This window comes from Columba livia, chromosome 1 (genome assembly GCF_036013475.1).
Source record: "Columba livia isolate bColLiv1 breed racing homer chromosome 1, bColLiv1.pat.W.v2, whole genome shotgun sequence".
Classification (NCBI taxonomy): Eukaryota; Metazoa; Chordata; class Aves; order Columbiformes; family Columbidae; genus Columba; species Columba livia.
Genome location: NC_088602.1, coordinates 181,243,068 through 181,260,124, shown reverse-complemented (window position 1 = coordinate 181,260,124; position 17,057 = coordinate 181,243,068). Strand labels below are relative to the sequence as shown.

At 38.2% G+C, this 17,057-nt stretch overlaps 1 protein-coding gene across 1 annotated transcript in view; it reads left to right on the top strand.

Moving 5' to 3' along the window:
* CNTN1 (contactin 1) overlaps nt 1-17,057 on the top strand; it is a 253,374-nt gene that overhangs the window by 70,663 nt on the left and 165,654 nt on the right. Inside the window, exon 2 of the mRNA XM_065048651.1 lies at nt 7,623-7,668. The gene's annotated coding sequence lies outside the window, so the exon portion shown is untranslated. The remainder of the gene's footprint in view (nt 1-7,622; nt 7,669-17,057) is intronic.

Below are 17,057 nucleotides of genomic sequence, written 5' to 3'. Positions count from 1 at the left end.
TGGCTCTGCATCTGCATCACAAACCTTGGGTGGAAGAAATAAAACTTGAATTTGAATTTTTCTTATTGATTTGTGATGCTGATGTAAAGCTCTTGCGGGAGTAAAGAGTAAAAGTGATCCCTTGGTTTCCAGAGTTGAAAGATGACAAATGCCACATTTGTTCGGTTTTACTGCTGATCATTTTCATAAAAATATCCATTGTGCCGTTCTTGCTTGTTAGAGATGGATACTATATGGATGGTAGCTGGAAAAAGCCTACCGAGGTGAGCAGTCTGTTCCCTTCGTCATGTGAATCTTCCTCAATCAGATAACAAAGTACAGATGAAAACTTCAGTGATCACCCTTCTAAAAATGTCTTCATTAAAATGAGTTCTCTGATGATTTACATGAATGATAAGTTTAATAAATCATATTTTGTGTGACAGGTTATATTTCTATATGAGGCAAACAAATCCTTGCACTATTTACATGTACTTTTTTGTTTGTTTGTTTGGGTGGTTTGTTTGGTTGTTGTTTTGTTGCTTTTTCTTTTTGACTTTCTGGGTGCTTGTTCTTAAAGTTTCTCTCTTTAATAGGAATTGCACAAAAATTTAAAATTGAACCTCTTAAAAGACAGTAAGTTGGGTCAGCATACTTCACCAGACAATATTTATAGCTCTACTTAAAGTTTCTTAAAGAAATACTGGTTTTGAAATGATTATTAGTGAAATGGAAATAATTTAAATATTCTCAGAACTGTGTATACCATTGACCAACTGTTTTCTTTTTCTTGGTGTGCATTTCTTTCTTCATAAAAATTTTACATCTCTTGGACCTTAGGTCCCTTTCCAGAGTAAAAAAACCCTGTTTGCATTGTGGCTATGTCAGCACAAATGTGTATGTATGGGAGTGACATGTTAGCTGCTTCAAGATTTCTAATTTGAAATAATAGCTCTTTAATCAAACACATCAGCAGATTATGCCATAGCCTCTTAAACAACTGTCAAGTTTGATTAACTGACTTTTGAAACTTTCAGGAAAAATCTCCTGAATTAAAGAAGTGCTTCATTTTTCTGTTTTATTTTGTTTTTCTTAAACTGGTGACAGTAGTCAGTTTACAAGCACATATTTATTGTAAATGAATGGGGGATTCAGTACAAGGGATTGCATAAGTTGGAGTCATATGCATATTAAATAGATTATCAAAATGTTATTTCAGACATTTCACAAGTTCATGTGGGTATTTAAAGGTTGAAGAGAAGATTTTCTAAGAATGAAATAGGTTCAGGAGTTTCTAGAACTTTCTGGACAAGCTGAATTATTTCTTTGGGAGCTGACTTGGTTACATTTCCAACTTCGCTGCCCTCTCAGACTTGCCTGTTTTCTGTAAGTCACCGCTTGCTTGTTCCAAACAAAACCTCTGTACAAGAAATCCTGCCATCAATGAAATCGTTTGCAGGGTGATTTCCTCTGGCAGGGCCAAGAAACTCTTTTCACGATCCTGTTCCTGTTGTTCCTCAGCAAATTCTGAAACTGCCCTTTAAGACATGCAGCCTCCATGGAGCAGTATTGCAAAAGGTTATTTTGACTTTCTGTGACATGCGGGTGTATTACTGGTATGAATTCACTACCCTTCAGTAAAAAGCTAAATTCAGATTGAAAAAAACCTACCATATGATAAATTACTTGCAAAAATTCTATGTTAGAAGGAGGTAATTTATGCAGCAGAGCAAGGCGCTTGGGAATTAGAAAGCATCTGTCGTGGTAGCCTGTGCGGCGGGACTGAGGAGACAGAAATGTTGTTCTCCGATGGGCTGGGGCTCTGCTGCCCTGCAGGAGCTGTGTGGAGCTGGGCCTTTTTCTTTGGGAGGGTTGGAGAAGCTCCCTCAGAGCGGGTTATGCTGGGGAAGGAGGAGAGAGGAGATGGCCCAGTGCTTCGGGTGACACTTTAGGCAAGGTGTGCCTCATGCTGCAACCTCCTTTCAGAAAGCTGTAGACGTTATTGCTCTCTACAACTAGCTGAAAGGAGGTTGTAGCATGGAGGGTGTTTGTCTCTTCTCCCAGGTAGCAAGTGATAGGACAAGAGGAAAAAATTCTTCAGAGAAATGGTTGTCAGGCATTGGAACAGGCTGCCCAGGGAACTGGTGGAGTCACCATCCCTGGAGGTGTTTGAAAGGCGTTTAGACAAGGTTCTTAGGGGCATGGTTTAGTGCTAGAGTTAGGTTATGGTTGGACTGAATGATCCTGAGGGTCTCTTCCAACTGAAATGACTCTATGATTCTATGATTCATTGAGTCGTTCAGTCTCCAGCTCCAGCATTTCCAAACTTCTGCCCCTTGGTCATGCTCCTGGAGCCGCGGCTGGACTGGGACAGTGCCCTGATGGGTTTGCAGGCTCCCAGCCTGATGGGGAAACCAACTTTGGGTTTTCCAGTGCTAGCATTCTCAGAAGGATTGTGGACAGTAGTAATCTGTAGCATTCTCAGGAGGATTGTGGGCAGTAATGATCTGTGTGTTCTATACTTTGTTATTTTTTTTCTTTTATATGAGGAAATCATTTGCTAAAGCATCTTCTTGACATCCAAATTAGAAAAAAAAAAAAAAAAAAAAGAAAAAAGAAAAAGAGAAGGAAGAAGAATAAAAAGGAATAAAGTCTGAGATTGTATTACAAATTTTTTAAAGGATAGGAACCAAAGTTAGACAGCTGATATAAAATTCAATTAGGGTCTAAACCAGCCATTTACTGTAAATTTTACAGCAATGTGAGATGAATTTATGTGTCCTTTTGACTGGCGTCTGTGGCACCTATGATTTTTCAGGTATATCTTTGACGTTACTACCCAAACAATAACGGAAGAGGATGCAAAAGGAAGATTTCTTAAATACGGCTCTGTCTTTGTTTTCAAGCCACAAAGCTGGATCTCTTATCTAGTGTTTTGTACCATTTTTGTGTTGGTTGTATCTTTTGTACTGTACTGGAGCTATATTCTTGCTGGCACTATGAAACCATGTCCTTGCTTATTGATTGTGTAGGTCAAGGAATACTCATTCTGTCTTCTGTTCTTTAGTAATGCCTAGACAGGGCAAGAATTTGCTTCACCTTTTTTTGAAAGATATGAAACAACTTTTATACATTTTTAAATACAATTTCTCGTTCGCTGTAATTTTGAAGCTTTTTATTAGCTTCATTTTCTAACATAAGTGGTAAGAGCAAGTTGAACTTTTTAGCTATTATGATAACTGACTACAGAAAGAGCTAAGCTACATAATCTTTTTGCAGTTTTCAAGCAGATTCTTTTTGTGAAGGACTTATGGGAGAGGCCATACGTGTTGGAACATGAAAACGGATACTTAAAACGATTAGGTAAAAAGGCAGAGGAAGATTTTGTGGAAAGGAGGCAAATTATTGCTAACAGCTTTAACAGAAGCTACTAGAAAAGTGTCAGAGGTCCTTACTGTTCTGAGTCAGAGCTTAAATCTGAATGCAATTTATGCCTTTAGAAATGCTTTGTCTAATGGTTGGTATTAAGGTATTTTTTTTTTTTTAGTGTGACAAACTAGCATATTGATTTTCAATTGAACCTTAATATCTCTAGATAGATAACAGCTTTGTATCTGTTCGGAGCTTAGAAAACCAAGTTCCTTGACATGCATGAAATGTGTTGTCTTTTGTATTAATGTAGGACTCTGTGTTCTCATCTAGAAGCCATACCTAAGTAGATAGTAGATACGAAAGTATCTTTCCGATATAAACAATCATCTTTCGGTTTGGTAAAGTTCATATTTTCCCCATGTTTCTTTTCCATGGGTCATGTTTTACATGACATACTCTTCCTATGGTGTCCTCCGTAGTGGATTCATATATATGACAAGTATTACAAAAAGGCTTTTCTCTGAGTGGATGTTAATTTATAATGACCCTATTACACCATTGCTGTGCACATCCAGTGCCTGGTGCTGAAGTGATGGGTCCTTCTGATCAAAGACTTAAAGTGGCTTTTTCAAGAGCTGCTCATGATGGCTTAGGCATTACTGAGTTCAGTGGTTCTCTTTCTCCATAGCCGCTCTCTCTCTTGCCTCACACTGTGATTGAGGCTGGTGAAGTGAATTTAGATCTGCAAAGACGATCTAAAATTCTATGTGGTTTTCTATAAATTTTCATGTATGGAGATTCAAGCAAATTACTTCATTATCTTTTACAGCCTACTGTGAATGGGAGCAGTGGGATAAAATTGACAAAAAAATCTGCTTGTCTTCGTTATGTTATGAGCTGAAATAAATCATGTTTTCATAACACCTGATGCAATATTATCTGTGTGTTCTTGTAAAATGAAAAAATCAGGTGGAAGTACCACAGCTTTCCTAGCTGACTCAGTGGCTCAATTCAGGTACCAATAGATACAAATAATAACATTTCCAGAGTCATTGCTTAAATATGAAAAAGGAGGATACCGTGAAGGTTCTCAGAGTTGTCTTTGTAAGATGAGTTATTTTGTCACCAGGAGTGAATTCTGCTGGAATGTCTCCGTCCACCTGCTGTGCCCATGGCAAGCAGGGAGGTGCTGAGCAGCGAGCCATCTGAGCAGTGTCACCTGCCACCCAGGAGCAAGGCAGGACATCCCCCAGGACGTCACTCAGCTCCCAGTCCTGGGTGTTGCCTGGGCACACTGACACTGCCAGTACTTCTCTGGTTTGTCGAAAGGGGTGTTTTATTAGGGGTCAACAAATTATCTTTTTAGAGGACAAAAAAGAAAAGAATACTCTGTTTATAGGGCTGTCTCTGTTTTATTTGTGGGCTACAGACCTACAGAGCTCTTTTACTTTTACACCTCTTTGAATCTGTGTTTGTTTTACTAGTGTGTTTTCTTCTCTCTCATTTAAGTAATGTAGAGTACAGCAGAGCAAGAATCCTTCATTCAATTTCCTATATTGTCTCCATAAACATCCAGTGCTTGCCATTATCCAGGTCAATATCCCAAGCTAGAAGGACCCCTCCCCTCACCTTATGTCTATGTGCACTGCATTCTTCAGCAGATTAGTTTAAAAATTACGATGGTCCTACACTAACTGTATAAGCAAGAAAGATTTATATTCTGTTTCAAACTTGCAAGGGTAAACATATTTAATTTGAAGTTGTTTCGCAGACTATTGTTGGGTATTTCATCTTTGCCCTTGATAACAGCACCCTTCTAGATATTCCATGTTTTGTTTCAAATCAAAATAACACAGTTCTATGACCTGCAGCTTTTCTGTAGTCCCCCTGCATTTCACACTTGGAAAATGTATTTCTAGTTCCCTGATGTCCATAGTCTGTCTTTTTATTTTAGTAACTGTCTTGGTTTGACAGGCTTTTTCACAACACATAGGTTACTAAAGGTAAAGATAGAACTTCCAGAGGTGAAATACTCGCAAATGGTGGAACAGTAGTATCCAGAGTTACTGATGGAAGGGAAGGAAGGTGTAACAGCTGCCACAGTTTACCTCTAACCAAGTGTTGCCTGTTGAGGATGAAATTAATGTCTTTTGATTTCTTTAACCTTTTTTTTTGCTTCCTACATTGCACAGCAGTTGTAAGCTTCAGTTGAAAGAAACGAATGTAAAGCTATTAGCAACAAGTGCAGAGTGCAAGTGCAGACACAAATGGATCTTGGAAAATTATGTATAGAAAGTTATAGAAAGACTATTGTACAGTTAGGATATTTCACTGAATATGGTAGGGAATAGTTCTCAAGTCTTTACTTTAGAAAAATACATTGTTAACTGAGGGAATTTAATGGAAAATTGGCATTCTTTAAATGCTTGTAATTTCAGAAAACCATGTGGGACCTTTAAAGTTTTTTTTTCTGTATTCTAGTTTATTTTCTACCCCAGCTAATAAATTATGAAGCAAATATGTACACCTTCCTATTAAGTGCTGAAAAATGCATGAATAATGCAAGTGCATTATCCTGATGATGTACTTGATAACTTGTCACTCCAAGAACTTCCTACTTGAGATGAATGTGTTGCTTGTGTACTGGTTTTCAGAGTTAATAAGGCTTATGACCATGCAAAGATGTGTCAGCAAGGGAGTGAACAGAGACTAAAATTTAGGCATGAGAAAAGTGAGTCCTATTGGGTTATGTGGCTCTGAAATATTAGTTCAAATAATTTTTGTCCACAGACTCTCAGGAGTAGTTTACAAGGAGGCAGAAATAATATAAATGTTCTTTATAGATGGGGAATATTTTGATATTCTGTCCAGGTCAGCAGCAGCAGAAGGATTAAACCCCAATGCCTTAACATGTACACTTACTTACTTTATAAGTGGGAGAAGAGATGAGCCTGCAAGTACAGTCATCATGTTCTCCTCTCAGCACAGTGAAAAGACTGTGACATCAAACCCCTGGAGATAAAGTGCCACATGAAAAGCTGTGTCTCTTTATATAGACATGCAGTGTGTGGAAAGAAGTAGAATTACACAACTTAATGAAGCTTTATGAGGAATTATTACATTTCCAATCTTGTAAATGGTCATCAAATCACTGAAGGGCAGATCTTATTTTGTGTTGCAGTAAATCAGAGCAGAAGAGAAACAGAGCAGTGGGCATACCTTGACTGAGGTATCTACAGAGTACTATAGCTTTGGAGTCTGAGTGCTTGGATCTTTTATGTCACCCACGGAATTAGCAGTTGGACCTTATATATCGAAAAATTTCCTTACTTCACATTCATATACTTAAATTGTTGTCCATTTGGCCATTAACACAACTTTAAAATCCCTTGTACGATAGGGCCAAACTACAGTTACAAAAGGATGTACAGGCATGGGTGAGAGCTGGAAATCTGTTAGTTTAGGTAACCAGCTTCCAAAGTGAGTAGTCTGTATTATATGATATGTTTGGATTGTGCTAGATCTTGGAAGCATTTGAAAAAATTGCAAGTAGTGCCAGTTTAGTGTAGTTCCTACCTTGGGTCCACTAATCCAGATGTATAGTAGATATTACACCCAGACTTCTGAGAGAAGAAATTGAGATTTGTGGTTGGTTTGACAGTGTCTGCAGCTGTGAATCAGAGAAGATTTGGGAAGAAGAAATCAAAGTGGAAATTAAGTAAAGATTTTTGAATAATTCTGGAAGGGCATGGCAAAATTTGTCAGACAGAGACAAATACAAAGAGGGATCAGAAGAGATGTTCTAAAGGGAAGAATGAAAAGTGCTAGAGAAAGCAGGAGTTTGGTGATGTATCTGAGCAGACATCTCAGTGTAATTTACTGCAGGAGAGGGCTCTAGGATCAAGTTTTTGTGATAAGGTATTTATGACTTTAAAATAGCTAAATGTACACCCAAGCTTAGTTTTAAAGGCAGTCTGTAATATCTTGTATATCAAGTAATCAAGAAAAATAAAACCACACAAGCTCACTTGGCTTTTAAAATTTTGTTTGTTTGTTTGTTTGGGGTTTTTGGATGGGATTTTATTAATAAATTTTTGTGCAAGAAAGTGTCTAGCTAGAAACCCATGTGTTTATGAATTCCAGGAAACATCTGGGGAAAGCTGATTATAAGAGAATGTTATGAAAGAATGCAGAACAAATTGTAACAGAACTGATAATTGAAAAATTGAGAGCTGAGCAACCACCTGAACCCTGTCTTTACTCAATTCTAGATACTGCCTCTGGATCTGCATTGAAACAGACTCCACCTCATTAGAGGTTAGTGACTTTTCTTTTTTCAATTTTTATATCCAGTTTTAAAATAATTATTTATTACTATGTTTAAGTAATGAGGTGAAAGATGTGAGCTTCTTGTTAGCAAATAATTAGTCCCAGTGCAACAGAAGAAGTGGTAAAAACATTGTTAATTCAGAAATGTATGCTGAACTAATACATAGAAGCAGTGTTGTGCTTTTGACCTCATCATTAGTTTTTAAATGTTAGCTATATTGAAATATAGCATGTTAGCATTAGGTCTAGTGGCACAGTTTTTTGATTCAAATACTTCTCTGGTTTGAATTGATATTTGATATGTATATCTGTCAGTTTCTGTTTGAAGGTTAGAGTAGTTCATACTTCTGAGATGGTACCTGCCATGGAAGCCACACCAAATGAGCTTTTTGTGTATATAATACAGATGCATAGGAACCAATCTCTATTTTCAGTGACAATACAGAAATGAACTATTGGGTTCTACAATGTATATATGTTTGAAACATGTAAGGTGGTACCTGCTGATCAGGTTAATGCAGGCTAAAGCCATTCCTGACCTGGCTTTATACACAGATATTGCTGAGCAATAGGAAGCCCATAGCACAGTGATGACTGTATTCACTATATGAAGGTGGACTAACTTTGGGCTGTCTATAAAAATCATGTTACACTGCAGTAAGCAACGTTACATGTCTCTGGTGAAGCTAGTCTGGTGGAATGGACAGTTGAAATAAGAGAGGCAGCTCAGCTGGGTGTAGTGATTTCTAATCCATCTAGCTGCATATAGGAGTATGCTCAGATTTTCACCAGAGGTATGCAGGCATTATTTTTCTCCCATGAAGATCACTTAAAGATTGTGTGAAGCTGATGTATATTCCTAAGACTATCACTCAAGTAAGAACATAAACAAGAGCCACTTTAATGCAATTTTGGAAACAATTTTCAGTATATGGTTCGAAATACTTGAAGTGAAATCCACTATTTTGTGGTAGAACAGGATGTGAGGAAGTCGCAACTCCTAATGGCAAGACGTGGTTCCTTGGCTTAAAGTTATTTAGCACTGACATGTGCAGCTTCTGTGTTCTTTACCTTCTATAACTTCATTAATTTTCTGCTGCTGGACAAGGAAGGTACCAGCTCAGAATAGTGCTATAGTAAATCCTGTAGGTACCTATCTCTAGCCCAAATCTTCAAGTCTGAAACTTGGTGTCTTTGATACATTGACAAACGGTTTTGTTGAATATTTGTGTAGTACTGAACACAATGGACTTGTGCAATATAAGCAAATAACCATAACTATTCTTATGCATTGTGGTTTGTCAAACACCTCCTTGCATTTCCATTTTACATACCAATTCAGTTAATTTTTATTTAATGAACAAACTAATGTAGAGCAAACTTAATTTTGTAGCCCTTGTTAGCTAACCTGTCTGAAAAATGGCCCAAAATCTCTGGTTTTTACTATTTAATTAGTTTTTATAGAATCAAATATTTGTCTGGCTGTTTCCAAATGACAATGACATGACTTTTTGTATACTGTATTATTCAGTGCTAGTGAAATGGCGTATGTTGTAGGCATGATTTCGGTTCAAATATTTTCTACCCTTAGAAATACTATTTTTCACATAATGTCTTTGGATCTTGATTTATCACATAATCTCTGGAGAGAGCTAACTCTTCTGTTTAGCCTGTTTTATTTATGTTCTAGAAAGCTGGCTTCTACACTAACAAAGACTTAAGTGCAGCTGTTTAATAGTTATTTGTGATTCCAGTTGCTTGATCAGATTTGCTTCCTGGAAATTGGGGGATGTCTTTCTATTTGGATGACGAGTACAGAATAAAGCTCACTTACACTTCACTAAGGATGGGATATTATTGCACTGTGCTTAGCATCATACCAGACTGGAATAGTTCTGGTCCTTATGGAAGCTCTGCTTAGGCTCTTATTTTGATTTACGGGTATAAGTGAAGCTATTTATCAGCCATATCTGACAGCTACGAGCTGTCTTTGTGTGGTGATGGTGGAGGAGAGTGTGCTTCTCCAACCTGTAGCAATGTATGCTGCTGCAAACAGACTTGCATAGTGGTTCTGCCTTCTGCGCTTATAAATACACCTTATTATCTTTTTGTTTGTTTGTTTGTTTGTTTTTCCTTGGGGCAGGTGTTTATGAGACAGTTCTTTCATTCCTAAAACGTGTTTTGTATCTGAGATATCATATCTTTCTCATGCACCTTTTCTGTTTGAGAAAGATTTTATCCACCTTTGTTGCACTGTTCCTCATGATCAATTCTCTGTGTACATGTCATCATACCTTCCTTACCAATAAGCCTGTACTTGGCATGGTACTTGCTGTTATTCTGTTATTAAAGGACAACCATTCCCCTGCTTATTGTTCTGTACGAATGAGCTCGTGATCCCAGGAGCATCTGGATATACCTGCTGCTTTTTGTCTTCATTCAAAATGGCCACAATATCCTGCTGTTTTTAATTTATAACTGCCATCAGTAAAGGTGAATATTACTTCTATTCTTTGGCTGAAAAAAAGGTGAAATGAAGGACGAAGTTCCTTTTGGAGGAGTGGGAGGTGGAAGTGCAGGAGTCCGCAGTTCCCTGCAGGGCCAGGCAGTGTTGCTTATTCTCCTGCGGGACAGGGCACCTGCCTGCGAGTCCCTCAGGTGGTGCCGTGGGGCTGTGCAGCTGCAGCAAGCTTGCAGGTCCACTGTACAGTCTTATGTGCAATTCCTCATCCAGTACTTTTCCCTGGGGAGGGAAGCAGCTGGGAGCAAGCCGCCTGTCTTCTGGACGGCTCTCTCCTGAGCTCATGGGGCGCAGAGAGGGAGCAGGCCACATGCTGAGTGTCTAGCTCTGATCACCATCTTTCAACAGTGCCTGTCATGGCAAAATGACAGGTTGGGGGGAGGGCAGCGCAGCTGTAATGCGACATTGCAACCTCCCTTTTCCTCCCTGACTTTATGGGATTAGACAGCCTTGCATAGGATCCAACAGTCATTAATGTCTGGTTCAGGACTGGGAGAGATGCTGAGCTGTGCTGAGCTGCAGCAGTGAGTCGCCTCTGGTAGGACTCGGCACTCAGAAGAACAACATTCAGCTGCAAGCGAGTGGCACAAGGTGCCTCTTGTGTGCCTCTCCCATGGCGTGATTCAAAGATATGATTCTGCGAATTGACCAGGCATGATGACTGTCATGTATCTGAAGAGAAAGTTGAGAGGCAAGTATATTATCCAGTGGGTATTCAGCAGGAGTAACGGTGATGTGTTATGTTAATTATTGCATAAGATATAGCATCTCATCTAACAAAGCTCTTTGAAGTATGCAATAAGCTAATGAAATAACCGGAGATTCAAAAGTAGTACTTTCCATATATTGTTGTATTTTTCTGATGCAATGCGGTCTCTTCCCATTAAAATTAGGCACTGCAATGCCCTGGAGTATGAAAGAGTTAGATCTGTGTTTGGATGTAACTGTTGCTTCAGACTAAATACTTCTCAACAGTCTTGCAGAATTCCATTTGGATATGTTCAAATGAGCAGAAGCAGTTCAAATCAACATTTTCCTGAAAAGGCCTTAATAGGTTACGTTCTGCTTATTCTACGTTAATTTCTATAACTATGCAGCTGCCTTTTACATCTGAGGCATTATTTTCAAATTACTGAAGTATTTTAAGAGCAATGCTCTTGGTAAAGACATAAACAAAGTACAAAAGCCAGTCTGTTTTCCACATAGTAGATTGTTGTTGAAGAGTTTGTGCCAGCCAGTACAGAGAGTGCAATCGTGTCTTATTCCTCTCAAGAGAGATGAATTACTCAACTGCCTTGGCTCCTGCTGCTCCACATTCTTATCCTTGTAGTGTATTGTTGGAGTGGTCTGCTCCTCTTCACGGAGCAGCCAGTGCAACTGGCAGAAATGTGAATGTACAGCATTGTCTTCATGAAAGGTCTTCACCTGTGAGCTGGTTTGGATATGCACCAGCTTTCCCAATGGTGTAGTTAACTGTACTTTTGAGATTTTTTTTTTTTTAAAGAAAACCAACAGTTTATTCAAACAACAGTGCTATGCATAGCCGTATCTGTTAAAACTCTTGCAAATTTGCTGAGACTGTGTTATTGATTGATACAATGCAATCCCTGGGCAGGTTATCCAGGTGTTTCTTCAGCCAACTGCTACTGATGCTGGGGTTGAGTCACGGGTATCACCTCTTTTTCTTGAGGAAGGAAGAGTCTGTGTCAGGTACTTATATCACAGGTTTGCTGAAAGCTATTTGAATCAAGGCAAGGTATTAAGGCACTTATTTTTAAGTGTTGCTGTCTTTCACAAGTAAATAGGAAGAAATTCAAATGGCTGAAAACAGAGTGTGCCAAATGACCTTGCAGGACTGACATCTTGGATAAGTGACTTTTCACCTTGCATCAAGAACAGTGTATATTTTTCATTAAAAAGAGACTAACTCTGCAAAAAAATTCTTAATGTAGCTTCAAGCATGATGCAAAGCATCAAAAATAAATTAAACATTAAAACATCATAGATAGTATGAAATCTGCTGTTGTCTGCCAATATTTGTGACATGTGGTATTTCATTTTAGCTTACTTTTGGATGAACTGGATAGGCTGAAGGTCTTTAGGTCTTGCCAGAGGCAAGTTTCATCAATGTGACTATATACCATGTATAGAAACTTTTCTTTGACATCCTTTTTAGGTGTTGGTTCAGGGACTAAATGCAGAATGCTATTAATGACTTTGCTAACATCATGTACTCATCCTAATTATACCAAATACAAAAGCATAAATTACATATTCATTCTAAGGATGGCAAAAACTTCACACTAGAAGTGGACGTTCAGCTGGTTTCCTGGTCCTTGCTGGGTTTGCTTCACAGCTTTTTGGAATACAGCTCTCCATTTTATAAATAAGATTTCATGCTAGTTCTTTAAAATAATACCATTTTAAAATTGAAAAAAGATAGCAGAAATGTATTTATTTTTAACTGAGAGTTGGATATAAATTTGATCCAAATATTAATTATAAATTATTCACTACTGCCTACCTGATTTTGTAGATGCGGTAAAACAAATCACTGAGTTACATGTTCTCTGCTAATGCTGAATCATGGTAATTTAAACAGCAGTGTTGTTAACTATTCCTTATTTCTTTTTTTATGTCATCTGCATACATCCACAAGTCTATACACACATATATTCATGCATACACATGACCAAGGTACATTTTAATTGTATTGGTCTCTTCTGAGTGATACACGTTTTAGTTATTCTAGTGGATACAATAGGTTTGGTGAATTTATTTTCTTCTGTCCAGAATAATCTTCAGAGATTCTCAATAATTTCCAGTAAAACATTTGGCTAATATGGAGTGTATGTTGGCCACTGTTCTAACCTTTGGACGTTTCCCAAAAGGTAATTAGCATCTCCCTTGAAGTGCAGAGCATTGCAAATACCCTGAAAACAGTCAGTGCCCAAAAATCATTAAGATTTCAGTGATGACTTATGCAAATTAGATTAGGGTTCACTGTGCTGCTGCTCAAGTAATGCAGAAAAATCTAATATTAGTTTGAATAATGATGTTATGAGTTCAGCTTCTGGATGCCCATCGGGTGTGGACAGGATAGAGGCCATCTGCTCTCTACCCTCTGCTGTTCTCCTGGGGAGAAGAACTGTCTTGGCAGCTGATGAGAAAAACATGAGTCTATTTCGTCAGCAGCCAGGTTGGCTGTTTGTTCTCCCAGAAGATCGGTTATGGGGTAGTTCATGGATCAGAAAGGTGGCTTCCACAGCTGTAGGTGAGACTTGTGCTAGCTGGATGATCTGATGTTCTTCATAGACTTGAGTGTGCCATCATGAGACGTTCTAACTGCAGAACATTTCTGGAGAGCTGGACAAATTTAAGTAGTGGCAAAGAAAAATCTGCTTGGCCAAAGAAATATTATTAGAAGTGGCCTTTTCTGTGCAGAAGCATGAGGGGTGGTGGCCTGCAGGGACTGCTTGTTTTTACTAATGATAACTTCATTTTGAAACTTAAATTTATTTCTAGAGCTCTGTCAAAAATAGATATTCAGAGTGTAAAATTGTGCAAGATGCTATTTGTATACTGCAGTGGGACAGAAACAGATCTAGATGGTACAGGTGTTTCTTATCTCTATTATTTCTCTTGGGATTTTTTGTTTCATTCTCCTCCTTTCCATATTCCCCCCTTTTTTCTCTCTCACACTGTTTCCTTCCTTCTGGAGTAATTCCTTCCACTGAAATCCAGTGCTCATTAACATGACATTAGAAACAGGTTTTCAGGCAGATCTTTCTTGTCCTCCAAGCCAGCAGTTATTCTCTTCTCTTAGGCTTGCCTAAAGAAGGCCAAAAAGACCGAAGGTATGGGCTCTTTCACCACATCTGCACTTTACAGTTCTTTCGGGTTTCTAACAGCCTGTTCATACCCCTAGCAACAAAAAGACCTAATGCAGTATTCCTATAAGCAGTGAGTAATTCTCCTGTGTAAAAAATCACAGGCGTGAAGCACTGGTGATGACAGGCCCACAAGCTACTCCATCTCTCTACCAGGTCAGTGCAGGGAAAAGAGGAAATGGCAGCAGATGCCAGCACATTGCTTTGTGGCCACAGACCAGATTGCATCTTGAAAATGTTCCTCCTTCTGTTTCATGGCAGAGCTTGAAGGTGAAAATATTATTCTAAATGAAAGTATTCTTCTATAGCCACAACACCCATTGGAGTTAATAAAGGATTTAATCTTAGAAAGCAATAGAATACCGGAGCAATAGTGATTTATTTAAGGACATTCAGCTTTATTTGTCTTTAAAATATATTTCAAAGTTCAAACTCAGGTGAATGCTGTGGCTTATAATTCAAGTATCCCTCTAGTTTAGGCTATTGAGCCCTGGTCCCTTTTGTGACCGTGTGCAGGTCTTATGTATGTTCTGGGTGTGTATGTGTGCATATGCATTCCTGTGCCTGCAGCACCATTTATCTCCTGGACTTCACAAAATTCCTTTTATCAGTTTTTGTAGTGACATTCAGCCAAGCACTATTGAACCTATTAGTCACGTTCTTGTATGGAGAAGTCCTTGAAGAGTAGTATGTATAGTACTGAGATTTCATGCTTGATGTTGAAGATTGAGTATTAAAGTAATACATTGACTTTGGTGCTTTAGTAGACCACGTGTGAGTTATTAGTAATCATGTTACTGAGCTGCATTAACTTGCTGTCAGTTACTTCCCTCCTGAAAACCAATTCTTACAAAAATGTTTTGAGGATCATATTTAAAGTGTGGGAAGCAACCTGTGTATTTCTGAGGTCACTTCCCCTTGTTTTATAGAACTTTTCAAAGTGAGTGATGTTTGTGCAGGTTGGGAATATATCTGCGTGAATTTGGTGTTGGTTCTATGAGCAGCATCTTTATCACGCCCTCTGTTTTGACAGGAGGTTTTCATTTAGCTTTGTATATTCATCTCATAAGAGACATTTGCATGTAACAGCCAAACTGCGCCCGAGAAATTGTGACAGGAGCAATCATACTGTGGATGACTTTACAGGTAAAACAAGCAGCTGTTTGCCAGCGATGCCGCTCAGCTCGGAATGATGCCTCAGAGCAGGACTGGTAAGGGTAACATGGAAGTTCCACACAAAGAGCACAGGGACCAGAAGGGTATTAGAAGGGTTCTCGGAGGTTTTCCCTGAGTAGAGGACAAATCAAGCAAGCAAGTAGAGTTGTCTGTCCAAAGTGATCAAAGTGATCAACAGCAGGATTTCAGAGACTTGCGGTTCAAGCCAAAACCAGCCCACTATGGGGAAGGCCTGGAAGAGCCAGCAGCAGGGCGGGCACAACACAAAGCCTGTTTGGCCTTTGCTTTCAATATAGAGTAAAACTAAAGCTTGTTCATATTAATAATAAAATTAAAGAAAGAAGTAAAACCCATGAAAAGACTCATTCCCAAGCAGCTAATGGAGTGTTTCTTGCAGCTTGTTGTGAACCACTCCAGAGTCCTTGGGCTCTGCTCAGATGGAGCTGTGGTAGCAACTGTGCTTGGTTTGTACACAAACTGCTGAGCCTTGGAGATGGGTGAGGATCAGAAATATCTAATCACCTGTTTAGATTGGTTTCATTTTCATGCTGGCCTACAGTTTAAAGGAAAAAAAAAAAAATCATTATAGGATAATTTTGGTTGGAAGAGACCCTCAGGATCATCAATACAATTCAAAGACTTTGGGATTTTATTTCATGCTTCAAATGTAATTGCATACACATATACACATTATTGGTAAAATTATAGTGTGTAGGGTACATATAAAATTAAAAATAAACATTTTAAAAGATATTTTAAATGTATATTTAACTAAATTCTGCCAGTTGTTTATGTTATGTGCCTCAATAAATGTACTAAGCTGCTGAAATTTTCATAGAGCTTGTGTTGCCAGCACCACTCCTATAACGGAGCTCTAATATGGTCTAACAGTTTACTTTTTCCTAAAGAAACAAGGATTATGCATTCATGTTCTGTCTGTCAGTCCTCTGCATCAGGTTTTGACTTGCTGATTGAGCTCCCTCAACTTGGGAAGGAATTCTGTGAGTCGTGAAGATAGTTAAGTTCTTACGAGTTTCATGGTGGCTGTGGCTCAGTAATGAGGAAAAACTCTGGTTAGGGGGTGTGAAAGAAGTAGGACTCAAATCTGTAGGAAATCATCTTTATTAAATCTGTCGGTCACAGAACAACTCATTGCTTTTCTTTTTTTTTTTTTTTTTTTTTTTTTAATTTCACCTTTCATATTTCAATTTTCAAGTAATGTAATTACTGAATTTACCAAATATGCAGTTTTACAGATAAGATGCCTCTGAGATGAGAAATTGAGAGTCTTTGCACATTATGCTTACTGCAACTAAAGCTATTTTGCTTCCTTCTTTATCTTTAGAACTATTAGCTATGAGCCATTTTTTGGTTTTGTTCTCTGACACTAGTCTGACTTGTGGCTTCAGAAATCTTTTTGGCTGGTCTTTGAAGAGATTTGCATTAGAATGCACTTAAATATGATAAGCATATATCTCCAGAAGACCATTTAAAAAAAAATCAGATTTCAGTATGGAGTCACAATGAATTTAAATACTTAGCTTTTGGTATCATTCTGAGAGCTAATCATTTAGGTTCTTATTTTCATTCATATACTTACTTCCTGTATTGTGACAAAAGGATTTGAGTACTGTGAGTAATTTCTATAAACAAAGCAGAAAATTGGTTAAAAAGTCTTGCTTTTATAAAACCTTCAGTGGCCTTGGGCATTAAACTAACCAGAAAAAAAAAGAAAACAAATATCAAATAAAGTGCCTTCTGCAAACTGAGTGAAAAAACCAACCTTTCAG